General features: G+C 36.5%; 1 protein-coding gene across 5 annotated transcripts in view; it reads left to right on the forward strand.

Moving 5' to 3' along the window:
• NCK2 (NCK adaptor protein 2) overlaps positions 1-19230 on the forward strand; it is a 91620-nt gene that overhangs the window by 32609 nt on the left and 39781 nt on the right. The window lies entirely within an intron of this gene.

Consider the following 19230-nt stretch of genomic DNA (forward strand, 5'->3'; position numbering starts at 1 on the left):
ACAGCTGTTTTTTGGCTACTACCTCTTGTTATCTACTGCTTTGGTTTTGGACTTTTTTCCCTGAAGGCTCTGTGGTAGGGAGGGGTATAGAGGAATAGCAGTCATTCATAGCCTGTGGTGCAGCAGGCTCAATAGTGTTCATTGATTTTTCTAAAAACCTGTGTAATAGTTTATAAGGTATTGAAAGTAAAGAAGTTTTGTATGCCTGGGCTTTTTTCTTATGTTTAGTATTGCATTTAGTATTACACTCAGTGTAAATTCAGGGTATTTAGAGTACCTTTCTGGACTGGCTGTGAAGACCTGAAGTAGTCTAATGAAGCTGATGTTTTCCATGCAATTCATTGTGTGATAGAGTCTAGCTATCTCCTTCTTTGTTAATCCACATACCCTGTTGTCTGTGTCCAGTAACTGTAGTTGATCCCTGTGGTTTAGCAGAGACTTTATTAACAGAAATTTTTAATAAAATGAAACCTCATTATGATCCTGCTAAAAAAGAAAAAGAAAAGGCAGAGCACTGAATGAACATGCTAGTCACTGCAGCACAGAACAGGAAACTGGGAATCTTAGTTTTATTCCTGTCTTTAACAGGCAAATTTATTATTTCTTACTTGAGTTCTTGGTTCATAAAATAAAAAATTTGTACCTTCTTCAGAAGAAAGTTATGATGGTTAATTATTGACAGTTTGTAGCCTTCAGATGGAAAGCAATGTATGAAGTCCTCATGTATCTTTATTTTGCTGAGGGTTCTGTTAAAAGCCTGTTCAGTGAAGTGTTACCAGATGCTTAAATTAGACTTTAATAATATGCAGGTGAACCAGTTAGAATTAAAAATGATAGCTAATGCAGTCCAGTCTTTAAATTTAAACGTCTGCTTATGGTTTTGCCAGTGATTTGGTTTCCTTCAAGCTAGAGCAGGAAATTCTGAAATACTAGGATAGCAAACTTAAGATGTTTCAATGGCCTTTCTCAGCACTTTTTCAAATCATTTGATATTTTTCCATTATATTTAAATACTCGTTTATAACCCTAGCCTTTTCAAGAGGTCAGAATATAACCTGAACATTCTGTATTTGTATTTAGAGACTAATGGTGAGAAATAGTATGTGGTAATTTTCTGGAGTGAAGAGTCCAGTAAGTTTTCGAATACTTTTTATATGTCATGTAGGTAGCGGACAAAATTAAAAGTTTCTTGAGAGGTCTCTTAAATACAAAATTAATACATAATCCTAAGGCCAGTGATTAATCAAGCTATGGACTTAATCAAAGTAGAACGGCTCTAATTTTTTTTGCTCAGAATTAAGCTTATGTTTTACTGTGGTCCACATTTTGTATTTATTTCAAACACGTAAAAAAAAAAAAATCCACAAAACAAAAAACTGTAGTTCATATGACAGTTTTTGCTACTTATGGGCTTCTTGTAATTGTTCTCTTTGCAGTAATTTTGAGGGACCACATGTTCTGAGAGCACTCAATTCAAACTTAATAAAATTATAATTTGGAAATTTAGTGAGACTTTATAAAGTCATGACATAGACAATATAGTTTTTCTTGTCCTTTTTTTATAATAGTTAAACTTGCCATAAAAAACATTATTTTGGTCAAGGAAATATATATTTGAAAGCTGGAGTCTGGAGTTAGAGTACTCTTAATTTGTTGAAATATTTCTGTGACACATGGCTTATGGAAGAATTTTCTACCCTTTGAAACAAGGACTTAAGAAGAAAAGAAAAGAAAGAAAAGAAAACATTGTTCTCTATACTTCCCCAAAAGCCAATAAATATATGTTAGTCCACTGAGAGGAGAGGAAGAATCTTCTCTGTATTTGGAATCTCAGGGTTCTTTTTCTTAAGTATGGGAACCCAGAATACTTTTTAAATGTCTGATTAGGCAACATTTCATTTCAGTAACAAAATGAAATCTAATTTCATTATTCATATATTTAGCATCTTTCCTGTCCTTATGTGCACGTTTATACCATGATGCATGTTTCTGATGGAATATAATCAACTTGGTGAAGATCTGATTCTGCAAAACATGGAGTGTTCCGATCCCTTTCCAAAAAGGGAATTAACACATAGGTGTGGCTTCGTTAAAGCCAATACTTGAAATGCTTTGTTGGATCAGACATACTAAATATTTTGCCCTTTGGAAAGGAAATGCACTTGGTCACAGAGTAAATATTCACAAATTATACTGCAAATGTGTTCTTTAAACTTCACCAAACTGCAGAAAATAATGTTTCCTCATACAATTTTGTTGAGTGTTTGAGTTCTATGGGGTAAATTAGTATGTGGTTATTGAGATCTGCAAAGTCATCTTTTATCTAGCTGTGAAAGCTAGCTTTTTTGTTGTGCCCCCTACCACTCCCCCCACCCCCCCAAGATAACTGTATGGATGCAGCCATACATTTTTTTTGTTTAAATCTTTCTCTCATTTCTGCAAGGAAATTAGTATGAAATTGCAGACGAAGTCTAATATTGTTCTCACAGTTATTGCAATATTACAGGTGCTGCAACGCTATCCTAACAGTGTTTAAACTATTTTAAAACATGATATTGCATGTAGTCATATTCTGTACTTTCCAACTTGTTACTCATTCACTTACGTTGTCTTTGAATTAAAAAAATGGGTCTCATCTTGTATTTTCACAATGAAATATTCTGTAAAGTGATTACAATATGTGCGCTAAGCAGAGGTGGGGTTTTTTGTGTTTTAGTGATACATGTTTAGATAAAATATTTGGGGAAATTTTCTTTAGTAGTATAATAAGGTTTTGAGAACAAGTCTGCCTTTCTTATGCCTTTATGGCACATGCTATTTAGGTCATTCAGTGATATGTGTGTGTACAGAAGGGAGATTGTTTGACAAGATCTGTGTTAAAAAGGTATAAAGGAGAGTTGATCGCAGTCTTTCAGTGTTCACCAGGCTTGCCAAACTGAGGTCAGAGGTCGGTTGTTATGGTGCCACAGTATTTGGTGCAGGGCCTAGTCTGTAAAGGTACGCAAAACACTGCTACTGAAATGCACTCCTCACAGTGTAAGATTGGGGACTTTAGTGCTCATGGCTTCTGAAAAATTGACCTTCTTGTTCACTTGAAATTTGTTGTGTTTTTTTTTTCTTTTTTCTTTAACTTGGTGGAACTATCTGTAATGCTGTATCAGAATATTTCCTGGTATTTTTCTGTGGGTCAGCATGATGCAGTTGTTAATGGATTTTTTGAGGAGTTAAACCTAAAGGAAAATATTAACTATTAGTGATGTTTCATATGAGTTAGTTTCATGTGAAGTTTTGATTATAAAAGTGATTAAGAGAGGGAAAGGTATGTACTGAGTACATGTCCAAGTTCCTTTTTCCAAAGCAGAAAAAAAAACACTTATTTATTTATGTCAATTATCCCAGGTGCCTGAAGTGTTTATTTTAAGCCTTTGAATGCTGCTTTTAGCTTTACTTAAAAAATATTCATGGAGTTTAGTATAATGATCAAATTTATAGAATGCTGCCCTTTATTTCTTATGCCAGTTGTATAATATTTTCTAAATTGTATTTGCGAGCAGAAGAATACTTTCCTCCTCTCCCTGCCCCCCCCAACCCACTAGTATACCCCAAAAATATTTTCACTGTGTTAATTCAGGGAAAATCAGTTCTGCAATATATTAAGTAATCTTAGAGACACTATCTTTTTTTTCAATTTTAACTATATTTTTTATGTTTTTTCCTATTTGTACTCATTGTAATTTTTTGCATGAAAATACAAGCATGCTTTTATTTACTAATAATCTCAAAACAGATAATTGAGTCACTTGTCTGTTAATTTTTCCAGCCTTGGTGATAGCCTCAGACGCAACTCAGGTTTGTCGAAATTAACGGTATCTTTTGTGGCCCACAAATGGCCTTTGTGGTATGCTTTATGGCTGCAATCTACAGGGATTCCTTGTCATAGAGAGCACTACACAGCTTTCCTCAGTATGTAAAAATTCAGTTCAGTAAAAACAAAGAGATGATCACACTTTTCCTGGTGGAAGGAGGTTTGTGGTTTAATAGCCAGTATGAACTTTGTCTTCTCATCCTGTGTGTCAGTTTTTCTGAGACAAAACCCCTTTTTTATGAAAATTCACTCAAAGCTGGAAACAGACCTAAGATTAAGCTTGTGCCCAAGTGTGTTGGGGAATTGCCGTCAAAATACTCAGTGAACAAATGTAAGTGTCTTGACCAGTGCTGAATGGAACAGCACTGGCAGGACTGGGTATTGAGGCCCTGTTTCTTGGGTTACTAGGGAAACATATCCCTACATTAAATCAATTTCTGTTAAAAAAATTGATTTTCCACTGGGACTGCTGATATAATTTAGAATATGATCTTTAGAAACTCTTTAAGATCGCTTATGCAGTTAAGTTACATTAAAGAAAGCATATCTTGAGTGGCTGAAAGCGTTTGATGGTGAGATAAATATTGTATATAAAAGCCTGCATCAGGGAGAGTCAGCTTGAGTTTTTTGAGGTGTGTCGGCTGTGAGCCGCTCTGGTGCCTGCACTGTGTAGCGTGATAAGGCTGTGCTGGCACAGGGGTGGTGGTTTAATAATCCAAAACCCTCCTGAAGGAGGAAACAGATTAGCAGAGCAGCCGAGGCTGGCGTTACCGCGTCGCTCCGTGCTCTCGCTGCCCATACAGCTCGGTCTTGCCCCACAAAGGAGCTGTTGTTATCTTCTGCTTGCAAACTCTTCCTGGAGCCTCCCCTGCCGTTGGGTGCCTGAGGTGCACCCTCCGCGCTTTGCAGCTCGGCCCCTCGGCAGCCTCGACTGTGTGCTTCGCCGAATCGGGAACGAAGGCCAGTGTCGGCATAGGTCGTTGCTGGGCGTGGGAAACTGGTATAAAATCAGTTGAAGATTTGTTCCTCCATTTGGTAATTGCTGGGAAGACAACCCTGCTTTGGAGGTTTTGAAGGAACTTTAAATGATTCATTGTTCATGTTAGAATCACCAGTGTAAAATAGAAATACAGTTAAAACTATAAACTTCTGTATTTCCAGTAGTGTTCTTGATGTATACCGTATAACATAAAATTCAAATGATTAATGGCTAATGATATTTAAAAAACAGCAATTCTGCTTGCTGAAATACTTCATTTTTATGAACAAGAGGAGATCATACATGCAGTTCATCTCATTTTATACCTGCTGAATGACATTCTGTGTGCTGAAGAGGCATTCTGGGTAACTTTGCTAATGGTGATTTCACAGAATAGAAAATACTTAAAGTATGATATATTTGCTGTGGAATTCTGTTTCTAATAACGTGGTTAATTAATCTGGGCTTGCAATTACTGTTTACACTGTGGTAGCAAAGCTTGAATTGTACTAAGTGGAGACTGAGAAGTGGACTAAGTGGACTGAGAAAATGAACTTGTCCTGTTGCTTATTTTTAAGGCAGCAGTGATATAAAGCATAGAATACCATGCATACAGGTAGAAATATTTAAAATTATATTTTTATTTTCCTTGTTTTAAGTTTGTTGGTCTCATTTGAAAACATCATAGGCTCCTTGCAGTCTTCTGGGTTTAAGCTGATGCCCCTTCCCCTTCCCCCCCCCCTTTTTTTTTTTGTTTCGGGGATTCCCTGCAGCTCTCATCTCATCTTTCCTTATTTTGGAGGCTCTTTCATATGTCCTCCTCTCTCAGTTGTTCCCCATAATAGAGACTCTGTGCAGCTCACTTTCTACCTGTTCTATCACACTCTTTCCCCCCCCCCCCTTCACTTAAGTGATCCCTCTCTTGCTTTTTGATTCAGCAGCTAAATGCTCAATCCTTCCAGTAGGTACCTTCCTACTGTCATTGCTACTCACACTGTTTTTCCCTCTACTCTGAGTCCTTGCATTTGCCTTTACCACTTCTCATCCCTGTGGTCCCTTGCTTCACCTCTTCCCACTGGCCTATAAATTTCTGTAGTGTGATTTTATTTATTTATTTTTTATTTATTTATTTTTAGTGTGTCAGAGAGATTCTTTGCCTGAAGCAGCAGGTGGTTGGGGGGAACCAGATTTTCCCAAGAGCCTGACTTTGAGTTCTCTATTTTTGCACCAAAATCAAAAGTTCTTTGTCCATGGGTGCTTAGAGCATTCCCTGATAAGTTGAATTGTCTCATACCGTTAATTCCCAGGTTATCACATATCAGCCAAAAAAATGCTGTTGAACTGAGGGTTAGACTTCTCTTTACATTTGGTCTCTGAATTTGTCTTTCAAGATTAAACAGTCAGTAACTATTAGTTTTCTTTTTTTAGTTCTCTCTGAAGGTTACTCAGTGGCATGCTCTTCCAGCCCTGGATTTCTGTAGGGTCTGGAAAGATCTGTTCCTCTGTTGCTAGGATAGTGTTTTATGATGGTGAAGGTCAGGGTGCTTCAATAAGCTGAAACATTTACCTCCAAAGAAAAGGGTGTGACATCCTTAGTTTTACTTAAACATTTTAACTAGAACTACAGACCTTCTATATATATGTTTATAAAACTAGTTTTAAAACTAGCTTGTAAGCAAGTTTTTGACAGTTGTGTTCTTCAGAACTTGAATTTACTGTCAGTGGAATAATGAAAATTTGCATTCTTTCACGATGACTTGTACTTTAGCCACTCTGGATGCACTGCTGATATAAGGTACTCTCTGACCGCATTGGGTTACTGAAACTTATGGAAGTCTTGAGAGCTATAAGCTGTAACCCTTCTCCCATGTAACTGGTATTACAGCATCAAGTGGCCAAAATGAAGGTGTCCCGTGTGTGTGCAGGGCTTATGCCCAGTTGTGCAAGGAACAGCTGCTCTGTGTTCCTCAGGAAAAAAGGTGGCAGCAGAGAAATTCATAGGGTGTTTGTTGTTTGCAGCCTGCTCCCTGGCAGTGGTTTAGGAGATACAGAGGCAAGCAATGGTAGGAAACTGGCCAAGCAGGCCACAGGCCAGACTAACAGCTCTGGCAAGTGGAAGCTGGGCATCTCTGCATCCTAGTCAGTAATCCGGCTGATTCTGTAGAGTCCTTAAAAATAAGTGTAACAAAAGATGAGAGCAGCATTTGATGCAATAAAACAGTACTACTTACTTTTATGGGAATAACACTTGGTTTCGCATTTGAGGTTTTTGAAATTAAATGTATTATACACTGGAGAAGCAGGAGCAAAGCATCAAACAGCACTTCAGTCTAAGACCTGTTCCTCAGGGCTTAATTTTCAACAAGAAGCTTAAGAACAAAAACAAACTAAAAATGCTTGGTATTAGTCACTTGAAGCATTCACAGGTTCTACCGTCTAGGAAAGGAAAAGGGGTTTTCTTCCTCTCTTGCAAGTTCTCTGTGAGGTCTGGGGGAGAGGGAAATGGATGCGTCCACCTTGCACCCCCACCTTAAGATAATCAGTGAATTTCTATATGCTTGCTTCTAGTCGTCGATGAGCTGCGGGATTGTATCTTGCCCCTCTTCTCATACACTTCTCCCCGCTTCCCAGTATTCCTGTACACATTTTCTTAAAAGGCCAGTCACTGAGGCATAATGCAGGATTGATAACACTACTAGTTTATTCTAACTCCTCTCTCTAAGATCTGATTTACACAGTGAAGGAGCTGTTTTCCTTCTGTTTTAAGGTTGCCCATAACAGAGTTGTGGGGTGTAGCTCTTGAATACAAGTCAAGGTACTAAAGTACTGTAAGAAGCTGCCAAACGCTAAATATTTTGTGTGGCTCTCAACTCATATATGAAACAATGATATCATAGCCACTCTTATTGAAACTGTCAGTACAAATACAGATTTTTATTTGTGTTTATCCAGAAGGAATGAGAACTCAGTAGGTAAACTTCCAAATTACAGACCTGTGTGGTTTTAAGCCTGTTTTTTTTATTTAATCTTGGTTCTAGTACAGATACTAATCCCAAAAGCATGTCTCAGTGTTTGGAAATTATTTGGCGACTGTTATTTCTCTTTCACATTTGTTGATGCATTTTATTGTTATCTGGTGAGAAGAAGGAAGAAAAGTGTCCATAATTGTGTGAGGGTAAAACAGCTCATCAGTGCAAGAGTACATAACATTTCTAGATGAAAAGGAATGTAATGTAGCACCCATAGCCAAGTGTTGAGTTTTGAAATCATTTGCTTATTGCAGTGAGATTTTATTTGGAAAAGTGGGCTGTGGAGAAATTTCTAGCAGAAGATAAAATAGTTGTGGGGGGATATTAGAGGAGTCTGGAAAAATTCAGTTTTGCTCATGCATATGAGTTGAGAGTAAGAATAAGGGAGGACGTGAATGCAGCATCTCCAGGAAATGTTGGTCTCTTTGTTGAATGAATATTTTGCTAGCAGAAATTTAGACTTTGTTTTTCACACTTTTTGGTTAGTTTCTATGGAAAAAGTCAGATGATCCTAGTCTTTATCTGGTGAAAGCTTGCTTTCAGAAGCTTGCTTTTTTGAGCAGCAGCCCTGGTGCAGTGGAAAACCGTGTTGGGGTAATGGTGGTGGAACAACTGTATAAGTTTCAGTGTTAGAGCGGCTGACACTTGAACTGCAAGATAAGAATTCAGAATAGAGAGTGTCTTATTGATGTGCTTGCAGAAATTTGCCTTGTCAAGCGTGTCTTGCAGAAATGTTTTAATAAATTCCCTTCATTCCTTATCCTGTCCTGTGAACGGTATTTTTTTGTTTGTTTTTTTTTGTTGTACCCCCTCTCCCCTCCCTTCCACTGAGGAATTGAGAGAGATTTGCTGCTATAATCATGTTGCAGAGCATTCACAAGTACTATTTTATGGAAGAGGAACTCATTTGAACTGGAGGAAGATATGTAAGAAATGATATTATTAAAATAAATGAATGCTGTCAACATTCCAGACCAAGAGCACAGTCTTGACTTTAAATTTAAAGAATTTTAAAGAGTTATAGGACAGGTGGTTTTGAAACCCCTCCTATCTGGAAAAGGGGGAGAGATGGAGTTTCATGTGTGTTTGTGATTTGGGAGCGGGAAGAGGGAATTCAGTCTGACTCCAAAGATTTGTTAGATAGAAGGAGAGCAGATAGCTTTAGTGAGAGACTTGGAGCACCCTTTCTTGCCTGGGCTTATACTTTCTGAGCTGTGCGGCATTAAAAGAGCAGTCATTGATGTGACCACCATGTGACTTGTGAACCTGTAGCATTCAGTTCCATCTTGTACAAGATCCAAGAATATCTCTTCATTTAAATTATGTGTTTTCTTTTGATACATGTCTTGTCAGGAAATTAAAAGATTAAAATTTAAAGTTTTCTGAGTAACTATCTCAGGATCCAGATTTCTGATAAGATTTTCTTCAGGAAGATGAACTGATTTATACAGGAATAAATGTAATGTAATTGGAAATTTTCACCTGCATTGAAAAAAACCTAGAGGATGAAGAACCATCATAATGGTATTAGATGCTTCTTGCTGGAATCTACAGCTATATCTTTTAAGCTGTCTCTTTGATTATGTACCTAAGCACGGAATCAAGAATGATGATATCTTATATCTGGTAATTATTTTTAACTGCGGTGTTCAAAGAGGCTGCTTCTAGAAAGTGGCTTTCTGGCTAGATATTGGAAATAGTTTTTGGTAGGTAACCATGAATTCACGTATAAGTCTCTGAAATTTTTCCTGGAGATTTGAATTGAGAAGTAGGTCTATGTTGGATAAAAGTTCTGTTCCAGGTGACTTGGTAACAAATCCAGAAGTATAAGAATATTTTTCAGTATTTGATATGACAGTGAATTGGAAAGCTCACAGAGCTAGGAATAAGGGTCTGAACTGGTCCTGCAAAATACTTAGTCCTCGGTGAACTAGAAAGTTAAAAATATTTTAATATGCATATTTTTCACAATTTCCTACTGTCATGAGACGGATTGGAGCAGGGTTTTTTAAAGTGACTGGTAAATTGCTTAAAACTATAAAATTAAAGTTGTCTAGAAATTTACTACTTTTTTTCTTTTAAAAAAAATAGCTTGTGTTGCTGGAAATAAATGTTTTTTTTATCTGAACAGTCAAACGTATCATCCTCTTTCTAGTTGAAAATAAAAAAATAATATAATTTTCTATGGGGAACAGAAGGTCATCAGTTCAGTTTTATTTTCAGCATTTTATAGACAGTTTAAAGTGAAATCCCTTGAAAAGTAGGTAGCGGTATTTCAAGGGATTAGCAGTAAAATGTAGCAATGTACTGTGATTCTGAGCTTTGTCCTTCTGTATAAGATCAAGGTTACACTTATGTTTGAGGACTGTTCTTTGTTTATACAGTGCATAAATGTACTAACACCTCTAGTGAAGTATAATTCATATAGACCACTGAATGTTTGACATGGGGGGAAGAAAGAAATAATGGAAGCAAATCATCCAAACACTTCTTAAAATGTGGGAGTTGTTAAATCTTTAAAGAAATTAAAGAATCTTTTCTTTATAAGATTTCATAGGATTCACCATATCAAGTATGAGTGTTTGAATATTTTAATTTAAAGGTGAAAAGAAAGATTTATTGACAGCTAGGATGAAGATGACACCAGCAGTAAGTTCAGACCTCTTCCTTCACAGAGTATGTTTTTTCAGTGTATCATGTAGATAACGTTATCTAAACTTTTTCTCAATAGTGTGTCTGTTTTTTCTATCTTTTTGTGTGTTTGTCTTTTCCTCTTCCTTTGAGAGGCTGTGGAGAGGTTGGTACATGTAAAATGATGTGTAATTTTCTCTGTATATACACTTGGTATGTGTTGTGTTCTTCCTGGACTTTCCCCTCTCTTCAGTCTTGATTTTGGTTTTCATATATTTCCTAAATGTACAGGTAGGCTTAAGTGTTGCCCACTGGGAGGGATGCAGAGTTAACAGCTCAAAGAAACACCAACACACACTGAGCTTATCCATGCCTCTAACTTGGTAGAAATGCCCATAAAGCAGCACTGAGATCTGGCCATTAATCACTGTAGCCGTTTTAGAGAAAACATGAGGTCTTTTCTTCAGAAGTTTCTTATAGTGTAGTTGAACTGCTTATTAGCTGTGTGGTTTTCCTAAAGCTGCTTTAAAAAGAATTCAGGAAAAGGGGGGTTGATAGTCTTTTCTGCTTGTCTTACATTTAGGTAAATACAGCAAGGCAGGGTTTGGTGTTCGGTTTTGTTTACCTCTCAGCCAAAAAACGTAAGCCAAAAAAGATACCTCCTCCATATCGTATTGTACTGTGTCTCATGTTTGCAGCTAAAGAGTCTGAAGATGTTCCCTCTGCATGGTCTTGATTTTACCATTGATATCTAGAATATGAAGACCATTTGCTCTTGACAGCAATGCATTCAAAATAAAGTGAGAAGCCACTTCTGCTGGAAAAAGTCCCCAGAGATCAGGTCCTCTGCAGCAGGTGCTTCTCTGTAGGCTCTTGACAAGGGCAGAAGGAGAGCCTGCCACAAGTGCTCACTGGGTGCCTGGCTGAGCCCCACCAGCTTCTGGAGCTTGTAGCAAAAGCTGCAGTGAAGGAGGGATGGCATGGACACATGGGTCCCCTCCAGGGTGGGGGAAGCCATCAGAAGGAAATTACAATGTGGCTGGGTATCTGTGGTTGGAATTGCTTGATATTCAGGCATTGTTTCTTTCCCCCTTTACAACAGACTAAAACCAGAGAGAACTTAATTCATATTCACTGTGTTTTCTGATAAGTATATGTTAAGAGGGTCTTATAGTTCTTAATTAAGAGGTGTGTGGAGAAATATCGTCTTCCAAAATTACTGGCTAGGTTGAACGAAGCCTTAATAAAATCATCTAACTACAAAAATCCTCTCTTGCTCAGCATTTTTTGTCTGGTCTCTAGAAAGTTGCCAGTACTGTCTTTTCATCTTTGTCCTGCTTTCCAAATGAAATAAAAATAAAAGTTTCTTAAAACAAAGAACTAAAAAACCCAAGCTGAAATATCCTTTCTTCTTTTCTTTTAAAATCCTTTAAGGTTGTCTTTAGACAATTTCTTAATAGTAATCTTCTGTTTACACGAAAGGCTCAAGACAGGTTTTTGTTATAAACTCTGCGCCCTGTGCATTGGTGTTTATACTTCCAGCTTAGCTAAGACCTGTATAAAATGTTTTTACATAACTCTATTATTTTTTTTCTTTTAAGCATGGGTAAGTTATAAGGCTCCTAACTAGTATCACTAAACTTTAACGTGCATTAATATAACAGCTTGTTTCTGCAGAATACCAACTTTTTGTCCTTTGAAATACAATTTTAAATTTCAATAATCTATCAGAAGCTAAAAATGAACAGCCTACTTCATAATAGGCTTGCTATTCCAGAAAGGGTGTAGAAATAGCCTTTTCTTCTTAAGAAGACATCAGAAGGTTTTAAAAAACTTAGCTTACCAAAACAGCTGAGTGCTTATCACATGAATAGGAAAGATAATATTTAATATCATGTGTTTTAAATAGTGTCATATTGATTAAGTATTTGTATCTTGACATGCCCCAGACCAGGAAATTTTGTCACAGCAGTATTACTAACAAAATAAAAACAAATTCTGAAATTGAGAAGGTTAGATTATGTGAAGGTCACAGCATTAAACACAGTGAACACCATATAAAAAATAGGCTATTATTGCATGAATTCATGCAAGTCTAGAACTTGTGTTCTTTTTTTGCTGCAGCAGCCTATCTTGTAACATCCTTGAGAGTTTTCCCCTTCTGCCACAGTAGAGGTAGTAGGCTAAAATAACATTTTTATTTGCTACTTTTTAAAATAAATATTATTAATTTTATTCTTGTCATAGTTTCTAGAGACTTACTGTTGTCCTTTTCTTGACAGCTTCAGTGTTTTGTATACTGTGTTCCTCAAATTGTGAAGCTGCATTAGCCTGAATAGTGGGGCAGCCTTGACTGTAGGGTGACTTTGGCTATGGGAAAGGAGGAAAGAGCTGACCTGAGGGAAGTGCCTGCTGTTTGCACTCGCTGTGCTAACTGCGCTTAGAAGGTGCATGCTGCCGAGCCATCCCTGCAGCCTGTCGCGGATCAGCTTAGTGGCAGAAGATAGCTGATAACCACAGTAATACCACAGTTCTGCATGTACCTGATATCAAATTCATTGTGTGTGTATCGTGGTATCATGGTACCCATGGTATTAGTCTTGTGTCCTGCTCTGCTTCTGTTGCAACGTGCTCTTCAAACCTCTTATTCCCTCTTGGCCAAACATTTCGAAGTATCGTGATGGGCAGCTGTCAGTATCAACACAGATAGTATATCAAGATAGTATATCCTTTGACTGCAGGGGCTTCAGTTTTATAACAGGTACTGAGAATTTGGAAGTTACATTTTCAAGTATGCTGCTGGAGTTCTGAAAAGTACTATGTTCAGCGTAATTTGAAGAGGGGCAAGACCCCCATTTTCCTTGTCTGATCTTGACTGTAGGCTAACAGGGTACTTACCAAGGGGAAAACACCTTACCAGCTACAATTATTACTTGCTTCTATTGCCTAGGAAGCATTGTTGTAACACCTTCATGCTTGAATGGGACTTACAGAGCTGGAAAAGGCCTAGTGATGAGCTAGATCCGCCAAAGACGGTCATCATTAAAACTGTGGGCTGCATGCAAAATATATGTGAGTCTTTGGAAAATTTCACTTTTTTTTTTCCCTAAATGGTGAGTTTATATATTAAAAGATCACTTAAATGAGCCCCTGATTATTTCATCTGGACACACTGATTCATGTCATAGGCTTCATGAAAGTACTGGGTGGGAAATTTTTTTTCAAACATCTTTTCATATGTTGTTATATAAATGTAAAGTGATTTTTTTTTTTTTTTTGGTTGAATGGCGAGTGGCTGCATTGACTCCTTAATAAGAGGAATATTTCTGGGTATTTTTAATCTGTGTGCTTTGTTATTTTATGTCTCTCTTTTTTAAAAGACTTCTGAACCACTTAGGTCAGAAAACAAGCTTAACTTTTGTGCTCTGTTGGAGCTACACAGAAATTCGTTGCCGCTAAAGTAGTCTTGAGGTTTCCTGTTTGCTGATGTTTTGTAACACAAGATACAAGGTGCTGTAGTGTAACTGCAGTTGTATTAGAGATTAGCATATCAGGTATATTGTAGGGCAGCAAGAAGCAAACATTGGTTAAAAGTTGTCAAATGCATCCGTTTGAAGAACAAAAACCAAAACCTCTCAGCATTGTGCCACTAAACAGTAGGAGATGATGAAACGACATGTGTGGGGGTGGGGTTTTGATAGAGTCAAGATAAAATTGTTTAGGCAGTATAGTTTGAAATTACTAGTTAATTAAGGCAGGTTACAATAAGAGCTGGTCCTTCACTTTTTTGAAGATATACAGGTCACTTACTGTATTTTAGTAGGAAAGTATTTTAGTAAGAATTTAGAACTATATAAAATATTAAAATATTTTAGTAAGAACTGTCATCTAAAAACGCTTGTTCTAGTGTGGCCAAACAGATTTTAAATCCAGAAGGGGACCATCATAATACAATCTGGTTTTTTTTTGTTTTTGTTTTTAAAGTAGTGCACAGGGCAGAGTATCTCGCATGCTATTAACCATTCCACCAGGCTGTATCGCCCTCAAATTTTTGTCTATAATTCTTTTTTTTTTCCAAATGACTCATAAGGAAGCTGAGTACTATTGAGGCAAAAACAAATGTCTCAGGAGCTGCTAGAAACATTCATGTTATCTGATGACCCTTCCTTTGAAGTTATTCCTGTGATCTGTCAGTCAGCTAGTTGTTAATCCATTCAGTAGAGACTATGTGGACTTTTGTACATATGTAGACCTAAATCAGGAGCTGAAAAGAAATGAAGAATATACAGAAAGTTAGTTTGTATGATCATGCCTATCTTCCCTAAAACCCTTTTGATAAGTATTAATTACACCTCCATAATCTGTTGCTGTGCTATGTGGGTTTTTTGGGGGTCTGTTGTCTCTTTATTTTTCTTAGGATTAGTGTTAGGCTGACTACCTGACAATGTTATCAAGGACACCTAATTTATGCTTTCAAATTAGTGGCACGTATAATTCTCCAGAACTTAGCTCCAAGTTTTCCTCAGAGTTGATACTAAAATTATAAAAGCTTTGTGGCCAGTTCTGATATTTTAGCATGAAAGCATGCATCTGCAGATTTAAGTGCTTAAATTTTTTTACTATTTTTACTACCCTAGTTAATGTCAGAGCAGAAAATAGTTGTCCGTGTGAAATAATGCCATAGCATAGAAGTGCATATTAAACATTTTTTTTGTTGCATCATGTTCAGGAAACTTACTGTTCTGTCTAGTTTTGTACTTATTACTAATATGTAATGTATTCAAACACATTTTAATAACTTTTTGTAGTTCTTACTTATAGGGACTGTACTTCTTTTGATACCTTTAGTTTGCATTTCCTGAGTTGTGCTGCTTGCTATCATTTTTTTTCTTAAAAAAAAAAAATGTGGTGGGAGGGGACACAGAAAACCTCTAGTCCTCTAGTGTTTGTTTGTTTTTTTACCTCATTTCTTAAACAGGCTATCCTTTTAACCATATAAAATTTCTTTCCTAACTGCAGAATTGTAAGAAGTTGGAAGATAAAATAAAACATTCTTCTTTCATAGATAAAAATTTACTTACATCTTTGTTCACATTCATTCTTTTCAGTTTTCATTCATGATTATTTTCAGATTTTGAAAACTGACCTTCTTAAACTACCAATATCAGCTTCTACTAATGTGTCTCTGTTCAGTTTGCACATTGAATTAAATTAGGTAATGATCATTTGCATTTACTCAGCTATCAGTTTTAGTTCAGTAGTCAGCACATCTTAATGAGACGTAATAGTGAAGTACCCCAACTTGATTACTACACTTATGTTAAAGCAGTCAGTAATTTTAGGCAGTCTAGGTATGTGTTTCAGTTTTAATACTAGTAGAACATGAATTGTTGAGTACGTATTCCTTTTATCTATCCCAATCTGAAACCCCCAAAAGAAAAAAAAAAAAAAACTTTGCTTTTGTTGTTGTTGTTGTTTGCATGTATTGTATGTTCAGATAGTGTTCCAGGAACTGCTTATGTGGTTCCCCAATTTTTTTTTTTTCCTATAGTATATCCATATCTGTAGTCATATGATGATTTTTTTTTTCCAGTAAGTAAGTAGATCCTTAAACATTCAAATTCTGCTCAGTTCCTCAGTCACTAATTGAAAACATCTGAAAAGAGGCCTTTGTTCAGTTTCAGCTTTTTCTCCACTCCCTTTCCTACATATGATGTGTCCAGTGGTTTTAAATTTTGAGTCCTTAGCCTGTTGTTAAATATTTGGTCTCAGTTGTTGAACTTAAAGCTTAAGAAATCTTAAGACAAGATTTCTGAGCTGAGGTCCACCAAAACTTCAAATTTGAGTCTTCCACGTGACTTGTGTTCTAACATGTGGCAGATTTTTCTACTCAAGTATCTGACGCTTCAAAATTGTGTAGATGGATGATGAATGTTTGGTCACTGTGGTTATTTAGCTGAAGCTCTCTTTAAAAAGAGGGAAAAGGTATTCGTCTGTAACTTTTGGTGCAGTGACCTCTTTCCAATGAAATGTGTCCCTTGAGGTGGGTTGACCCATATTATATGCAATATTGAAGTCCTAAACTGTAAAAGAGGTTAGAAAAGGTGGCCATTATGTGATCCATCTCCATTTGTCTGAGGACTGGCAAATAACCCAAGTAGCAAAGCATAGGAAGTGCTTTACCAGTTTTAGCAAAGGGCTAAGATTTGCCATAATTTGGGTTGGCTCATTTACAGTCTTTAAATCTCTCTACGTTTTGAGATTCTCTTGTACCAATCATTAGAAATACATGGTATTTTGCGTGGTTTGCGTTTCATGAGTTTAAATTTGACCTTTGCATTAAGGACGTTATATTTCCCACTTTCGTGGCAAAAAGCAAGCTCTCTTCAAATTTGTCAAATGTGCTTCCTTTAAGTATTAAAACTGCTGAGTGTTTTATTGGAAATAGCTAGAAGTATATCAAAAGGGTGTAATTGTCTTCCACAAATTTTCATTTCAATTCACATTGCTTTTTAATTCCTTCTGAGTGTAGTCTGTGAGACTGCTTAATCTCGTATGTAGAGCTACATTTTGAAACCTTTTTATATGTCAAAACTTATTCTTCTGCACTGAATTAAAGAACGAAGGCAAAACTTCAAACCTCATGAAACAGTAGGCAGGCTTCTTCACACAGATTGCATCTTCATAAATAAAAAAGCTGCAGACCTCAGTGTGTGTATCAGATAAAGTGATCTAATAAAAGCTCTTTTATTAATTACTGAGCACTATAGGCACATTCACTTAGTGTGAAAGAGACTCTGATGGAAAGATTTTTTTTTATTATTTTTTTTCCCCTCAATGGTATTTCCCTGGAGGACCAAATATCGCCTAGTTGTTGTGGTTTATGGAAGATGAACGGAGTGGATGTCAGATGACTTGGCCTGCAGCAGCACACGATGCAACCGTAGGGGGCAAAGCTCATTTTGGCTTTGGGGAGGAGCGGTAGGGGAAGGGATGGTTGTTCATTCTTCAAAACTTAGAGAAAACTGTCATATATCAGTAGTTGTCTTTTTATTTTTCCAAGACAGTTAACTAATATCATATAGTAATTATGTATCTTAGGTACACCAGTGTCATATAAAAGCCTACATATTGGTTAAGGATAGTGCCTTTCTTTCAGTGCGTCTTAGGAGTACATCCAATTGCAGAACAGTCTTTGTTAGTATCTTTGTTACTTGAATTATGACTTCCTATTAATAGAATTTTTGCTTGTTCCCTTGGTGAGAGATTAAATTATTACTGTCATTTTTCAGCCATGTTCATTTTTGCAAAATAAATTGTGAACAGCAAGAGCAAGTGCTTCTTTCCTCACTGCATCTTTAAAGCTCAACCTTAGTTCCTGTTTTCACCATCTGAACTAACCATATCAACCTTAGCCTTTCTCCCAAGGGCAGGAGAAGATGCTTGTTTTCTGCCCATTGGACCAGGGCATTAAATTAGTGGGAATTGTGACTTGTGTCTCAGTAAAAAGGAGATTTTGGAGTCCAGATGGTACACTCGAATGGATTCTTTTTTACTTATCATTGTGGAAGAAACACATTATCCCTGTATATATAAAAATATATATAAATGTATGTATATAAAATAAAGTTTTCTGGGTCTGGTGCCCTCAAGAGAAAGTAAGACCTATATAACAAGTTTTTAAAGTTTGATTTTTAAAATAAGTTACACATGTAAATCCAGGAAACTTTTGGTACCTTGTTTTTGTTCTGCTTTGTTTTTTTCCAATTCATTTGTATTTTAGTGGTAAATCTTTAAAAGTAACTTCAGCACATGTTTTTAATGAGTTTAAATTACTTCTCCTAAGCTTGTTATTCCTAAATAGTGTCAAAAGTATTTAAATGCTTTAAAATTAAAGCAAAAATACTTGTATATAATACTTGTTGGTATAAAGTGACTGACCTGTTTGTGTTAGCTTTTTTTAATTACGTAGTGAATAAGATACTGAGGTGGGTTTTTTTTTTACTTCAGCTCTTTATAACTACAATTTATTTTTAATTTTTTTTTTCAATCCTTCATACTGATCTCACTTTCTGTCTGTCTTCGTGCTTCTTAAAAAGAAAAAAATTATTGATTTAGTAAATGCTATCAAATGGGCATTCAGTTAATTCATTTCACATGAAAAATGCATCACAAGTAGCTGTACAAGTTTGTGGAAGCAAATTCTATTCAGTTCCTCTACACTGAAGTTTTGTACAGTTCAGTTTCAAAAGTATCAGTTCAAAATTGCACAGGTGGTTGTTTATCTTGTTCTTTTTTGTTTTTTGGGGGGTTATTTTCTACCTTGATAAATTCTTGTATCATTGACAGTTTATTGGATGTTACCCTTTCTTTTCTGGGGTTGCTTCTGATAAAGTCTCTGCAGGAGCTGCAGTGTTAGATACTGCACTGATGTCTGCCTTTGACCTACCTTAGGGCTAGCTAAAGTTCTTCTCCTGTTTGAGCAGACTTTCAGGACAGTCCCGAATACAGTCCAACCTGCGTTTACCCTGACTGGGTTTTTGTTCGCTGCCTTCCTTTGCTGGTAGGATTCTCAGTTTTTCTCTCTCTGCCAAGGGCATTTTTGTATTAGAGCATTTTTACGTGTCCCTGTAGTAGTGCAGCTGCCAGTGAAGACAGGACTTGTCTCCTAATAAAATTATCAGCTGGGTGAAATACTTAAGGTGGGTGAAAGCACCTGAGCTCAA

This window comes from Apteryx mantelli, chromosome 1 (genome assembly GCF_036417845.1).
Source record: "Apteryx mantelli isolate bAptMan1 chromosome 1, bAptMan1.hap1, whole genome shotgun sequence".
In the NCBI taxonomy this organism is placed as follows: Eukaryota; Metazoa; Chordata; class Aves; order Apterygiformes; family Apterygidae; genus Apteryx; species Apteryx mantelli.